At 43.9% G+C, this 6,348-nt stretch overlaps 1 long non-coding RNA gene across 1 annotated transcript; it reads right to left on the bottom strand.

The window, feature by feature from the left end:
- Nucleotides 1-1,008: 1,008 nt before the first annotated feature.
- Nucleotides 1,009-4,089, bottom strand: LOC108513331 (uncharacterized). The gene is made up of 3 exons (XR_001880862.1): nucleotides 2,287-4,089; nucleotides 1,619-1,725; nucleotides 1,009-1,127 (listed from the first exon to the last, which is right to left on the bottom strand). It is a non-coding gene; the product is annotated as an uncharacterized LOC108513331 (long non-coding RNA).
- Between the last annotated feature and the right edge of the window lie 2,259 nt (nucleotides 4,090-6,348).

The following is a 6,348-nucleotide window of genomic DNA, read 5'->3' as shown; positions in this document are numbered from 1 at the left end:
CAGCACTCCCCCTTGCCATTCCCCGGTTGACATTGCCATGGTTGGTGATCACTTCATGACAGAGGCCACCTTCCTGGGCATCATTCTTTCCAGGGTCCCTGGAAGGTAATCTAGGCCTTTGTTCTGAATAAGACTTCGAATTTTCATCAGACCTTCTGTAGACATCTCCTACAGGGAACATTGGCTCTGTCTTTGCCAATCCTTTCTATACTGGGGGAAAATCTCATGATAGCATTCCTGCCTCCCCAGTGTAGTCACAACTCAAACCGCCAGTCTCTCTTGTAGTTAGAATGCAGGCCTGTGACCCAGTCCTGTCTTTGTACACATCTGCATAAGATTTTGTTTTAGAAATGAAGAAGTGAGCAGTGCAAGGAATTGGACTCAGTCAAGGGAATCCCTTCACTGACACAGGAGCATCAGTTCTTTGGAAGCAGCTGTGCACGGGGTAGAAACAACAAGTTCCTGTCATTGAGTTCTCAGTAGCTGCAATGGTGGTTTCATCTTTAGGCCAGTTCTACAGTGTGGTTGGGGTACTTTTCCTGGAAGCTTAACCTGGAACTTGCTTTCCCTGCCCCTCAACTCCTAATGATCCCAAATATTCAATAGATCTATTTTATGCTTGAAATAGGTGTCTGGAACCAAGAATGTTGCCAGTGGACATTTCAGGAGCTGAGGGTATTTCGGGAGATTGCTCTTCTCCTGGTCTTCAGTGACAGGGTGGGAGGAAAGGATCATCCCTTCCTGGGGATATAGAAAACTCATTCATTCATTCAATGTATAGTGAGCTTGTGAGTTAGGAGCAATCCTTTCTGGGAATCAGTGATGTCTGCAGATGTAAATTCCTTTGACACCCACATAAAGTTACAGCACAGAGGAGCTTCAAAACACACAGGCTTAAGCTTCCACACACACCCCTTTGCCCTCCTTCCCTGGTCCTCACTCGAACTTTACTTTAATACTCTCCAGGCAACCAGATCTCTCAGTCCCTTCTCCTCCACTCACCTCAGCCAAATTTGCAGTCAACCTCTTTAAGGTTTAATGACCAAAATAGCTTGAAATATTATCCTTTGCCAGAAGCATTTGTATGATACAGGAACTAGAGCCTTGGACTAAAAGGACAACGCCTCCTAGTGAAATAAAAGTCAATAAAGAAAATTTGTGTTTGATTTGCTTCAATTTTCATCTATTTGTCTGTTCTTACCAATGAGGATTTCCCTGGGAGACTACAAAGCCATTATCTAGGAAGGAAGGACTCAACATTTATGGACTATCTACATATATGCAGGTGGTGTGAAGGATGCTTTTTCCAACATGACCACACTTACCCTGGCCCTCACCACTCCAGCCACACTGACCACCTTGCTGCTCCTCCAACATGACACATGCTCTTTGGCCTGGGGCCTTTACAATGACCCTGCAGTCCCTCTGCCTGCAGCACCCTTTCCCCAAAGATCTCCACATGGCCCACTTCTTTACTTTCAGGTATCTGCTCAAATGTCCTCAAGTAGACACACCTTCCCTGACCACCTGCCCTCCACCCATCATGCTTGGTATTCTCACTCCCCCAACTCTGCTTTATTAGTTCCCCACATCACTAATCACCACATGGCATACTTACTTAGTAATTCACTGTCCAGCTGCTCCTGGCCCCAACCACCACCACTAGAAGATCAGTTCTAAACAGGCAGGGATTTTGTGTTTGCTCACTGCTCCTCTCCCCAGCACCTAGAACAATTATCAACACAGAGTAAGTGCTCAACAAAATCTGTTGACTAAATTAAATTCATACAGAATGATGCAAATATCATTCTAACTTTCAAAAAATAGTGATTTTAGAAAAATTAAATTGTTCAAGGTTCATTAATCCATTAAGCCTTGCACCCAAACCTGAATCTGTGCAGCGAGAAAGACCGAGCTTCCTCACTCCTTCCTCCCTAGGCAAGTTAAGCAGAGGGAGTATTCAGAGTCATGCCCTCAGCTCCTCAGTGGCCCTCCAACCCCTTCCTGATGGGTAACACTTGCATAGCTTAAGGTAGCATCAGCTGCTACAACTGGTAAACCTTCATGCATAAGTGGGTTAACCCAATAAAAGAGTGTGATACAAGTATGCTTGGTAGGAACATTCTCCTCCAAGTGATGAATCAGGGACCCAGGCTCTTTCTAATTTATGGATCAACCACCTTCAACACATGGTTCTCAAGGTAGTCCTGGAAATCACTTCCACTCCAGTCATGGAATGAGCATGAAGATCACCTAAGGGGGTAGAGGGGAAACACTTCTACTCACATGACAATGGCCAGCTCTCAGTCACATGGCTACACCCAACTGCAAGGAAGTCTGGGAAATATAGTGTGGGCATAAGCCCAAGAAGAGGAGAAAAGAGGTGTGGTAATCAATAACCAGCCTCGGAGGATCCCATGTCATCTTCTGTTAGTAACCTAGGTTTTAGAGTAGGCCAACCACTGAATGGAAAGGTACCAGGAAAGTGGTTAACCACCTTGACCTGCAATTTAAGCAGTCTTGGGCTCATGTTCCAGGCTCACCATTGACTAGATGCTTAGCGTTAGTCTAGTTACTTACCTCTCTGAGTCTCAGTTTCCTCAGCTATAAAATGGGGACAATACTAGTACCTACCTCATTGGGTTGTGGTGAGGAACAGCTGAGATCATGCCTGTTGGGTATGTAGCAGTACTGACCGGAACTGTTATGAGGGAAAAGATGCTCCAAAAAGGGGTCCCAGCTTCCTCCCCCAGTGCTCTCACATCCCAGCAGGCCAGCGATTCAGGGACCCACTCTGGGTCTCAAAGCTTAAATGAGAAAAGCTTTGTCCCCACTTGACAAGTGACCTGTGAGTCCTCTCTGTTGCATCCTATTGATGATTTCTCACAAATCCCACGGTATCAGTTTGCATAAGTTTGAAATGCCCTTTCCATTAACGGAGGAGCTCTGCTATTAGCTAATTACACTTTGGCTTTTCCTGTGTGAGCCACCGTGCCAGGGAGAAGAGGCCGAGCGTGAGGTGGCCTCTGGTGTGGCGAGAAGGCTTGTGCAGACTGGGATGGGCAGGGGCTGGGGTGAACGTGGGGGCTGCTTCTTTCTGTCCTTTCCTTTCTATAAATCCAGTTATTGGGAGAGAGACCTTTGGAGGAGTGGCTCCCAATTTCCCACAGGAAGGTTTTAGAAGAATTTGGGACAACTCCAATTTTCAGGAAAGCTGCTGATGTTCAGAAAAAAACTAAACGCACTGCTCAAGGTTACCAGAGAGTACCTGAATCCATTGTGAGGTGGGATCCTGACAGAAGAGCACTGTCCTCAGAAGCTACAGCCTCCAACATGGTTCTGACCCCAGGGCCGACACCTGCCGGGTCAGTCCCCGGCCCAACTGGGGAGCAGTGGTCTGCCTACTCCGTCTTCTGCCATGCCTTCCTCCATATCGGTCAAAAAAAATTTTTTTAAGCCTAGGTTTTAGGCTGAGTCAGATGTGGGTTCAAATCCCATCTCTGCCACTTACCTCCAGCAAGTTATATCCCGACGTGGAGTCTCAGCTTCCTTGTGTGTTAAATGATAAGACCTATCTCAAGGAAGTACCACAGGATTAACTGCAAAAGGGTGGCTCAGAGAAGATACCAAAGAAACGTTAGTAGGTAGGTGTTCCTACCCTACTCTCACCCTGAAATTTCTCCCTTTTCTGTAAGCCTTGATGTCACCCAAGCTGAAAATGCTTTTGAGGGATTGCCCCTCTCCAGCTTATTCTTATTGTAAAAATAGATGCATTGAGTAGCTGAGGGGTGAGGAGTTTGCCATGCCTTCAATAGTAACATTTAGACGTCTCCATAACACTGATGGGTGGGCCCAACAGAAATCCATTTAATGGGTTCTGAAGAGCCTCTTGGGGGCAACTTCAAGTGAGAGAAGGTGTCAGAAATTATGAGTTTTATCCAACAGAAAGTTTTTGGCATAGGAAAGGAATCAGGATTTTGAGTTGGGATCACTCAAATCTATTCCTATCCCAGCTGCATAGATTGGCATCTAGTTACTGGAAATAGAAAGTAAATAAATAAAAACAAAAAGAACTGAGCTCTATTTCCATTTAGGATGCCAAAAATCACTGGAGACTTGCTCCCACCCTAACAATGAGAATGAACCAGGTAAGGTACAATATCACAATTGTTTAAAACCTATCAGAGAGCTGCAGATGCAAAGAAGTAAAATGAACTAAATTTCAGAAAGTGAAGATTCCTTCCTAGCAAGAAGAGAGCCATTTTCATCACTAGGAAGGAGCAGAGAAAATGAATCTGCCATGGATGGGGTAAGGAAAAACCACCAAACTTTCTTTTAATTAATTTTGTTTTGTTTTTTTATTTATTTATTTTATTTATTTATTTTGTATTTTTTGAGACAGAATTCCGCTCTGTCGCCCAGTCTGGAGTGCAGTGGCACAATCTCGGCTCACTGCAACCTCTGCTTCTGGGTTCAAGCAATTCTCTTTCTCAGGCTCCCAAGTAGCTGGGATTACAAGTGCCCACCACCACACCCAGCTAATTTTCATATTTTTAGTAAAGAGAGGTTTTGCCATGTTGTCCGGGCTGGTCTCAAACTCCTGACCTCAGGTGATCTGCCCACCTCGGTCTCCCAAAGTGCTGAGATTATAAACATGAGCCACCATGCTCAGCCCCACCAAACTTTTAATAGACTTGCAGCAGTCAGTGGGTTGGCATGGCAGATTAGGACCCTGGAGAGTGTGTGTCTGCACCAGCCCACAACCCTCTGCTATTGTTCTTATCTAGTGCACAGGGCCAGTATGCTGTAGGGCTGGGGATGGTAGATTACCCTGAGATATCCAGGGCCTTCTCCAACTGCAACATCGAAGCTGGGGTAGGACAGTAGATCCAAGAGAAATCCCTCTGAGGCACCCTCGGCCTCCACTGAGTGCACTGCCACCTTCCTCCAAAGATGCAAGCAGGACCACTGGGTGGAGAACTCTCAAGAGGCAGACATTTGGGGGCAACACTGGAGGGCAAAGAGAACACCCCAGTGGGAAAAAGAAGAAAAACAGCTGGCAGCCACATTGTAAAGCATAAGGAATTTTCTGGAATCTCACCAATGTTCAGATCCCAAAATCTGCTGAAGGGAGATCCATGAACCTTTCTTCAAATCATTTGAAGCCAGTTGCAAAATAAGTCTGAGAAAAAAATGGAATGTTAACAAGGAAAATTTATTTTTTCTTCTTTTTTTTCGAGATAGTAGCCAAGTACTTTCCAAAATCAACCCATGGATCCAGGAAGCTCAGTGAACCCAAGTAGATAAACATAAAGAAAACCATACCTAGACATGTCTCACACACACACACACACACACACGCACGCAATATGTATATTTTCAACTTCTGTTAAAAAAAAAAAAAAGACTCACTGTTAAAAGCAAAAATAATAATATATTATGGAGTTTATAGCATAAATAGAAGTAAAATATATGAAAACAAGAGCATAAAGGGCAAGAAGCAGGTGAATGTAATTATATTTCTGTTTCTTGCATTGCTCATAAAACATTAGAAATGTATTTGAAAGTAAACTGTGATAATTTAAAATACATAATCTAATTTCTAAAAGCAAACACTATAAAAATAATACAAAAAATATAGCTACAAAGTCAATAGAGAAGACAAAATAGAGTAATAAAAAAAATTTGATTTACCCTAAAAGAATACAGGAAAAAAATGAAGCAACGTACGACAAATACCAGAATGATATGACAAATACTGGAATGATAAACTTAAACCCAATCATAAATGTTATTATAGTAAATGTAAATAGATTAAACACATCAACTGTAAGGCAGAAATTGTCAGACTGAATAGAAAAGCAAGACTTACCTATATGCAATTTAAAAGTAACATGTTAATTATTAATATAAAAACACAGATAAAAGAAGATAGATTGGGCCGGGCATGGTGACTGACGCCTGTAATCCCAGAACTTTGGGAGGCTGAGGCAGGTGGATCACTTGAAGTGAGGAGTTTGAGAGCAGCCTGGTCAACATGATGAAACCCCATCTCTACTGAAAATACAAAATATTAGCTGGGCATGGTGGTGTGCGCCTGTAGTCCCAGCTACTTTGGAAGCTGAGGCAAGAGAATCACTTGAACCCAGCAGACGGAGGTTGTGCTGAGTTGAGATCACAGCACTGCACTCCTGCCTGGGCAACAGAGCGAAACTGTGAGGAGGAGGAGGAGGAGGAGAAGAAGGAGAAGGAGAAGAAGAAGAAGAAGAAGAAGGAGGAGGAGGAGGAGGAGGAGGAGGAGAAGGAGGAGAAGGAGGAGAAGGAGGAGAAGAAGAAGGAGAAGAAGGA

This window comes from Rhinopithecus bieti, unplaced genomic scaffold, assembly GCF_001698545.2.
Source record: "Rhinopithecus bieti isolate Rb0 unplaced genomic scaffold, ASM169854v2 scaffold_30775, whole genome shotgun sequence".
NCBI lineage: Eukaryota > Metazoa > Chordata > Mammalia > Primates > Cercopithecidae > Rhinopithecus > Rhinopithecus bieti.
The sequence above is the reverse complement of the archived record's forward strand: the minus strand, read 5'-3'. Positions and strand labels throughout refer to the sequence as shown.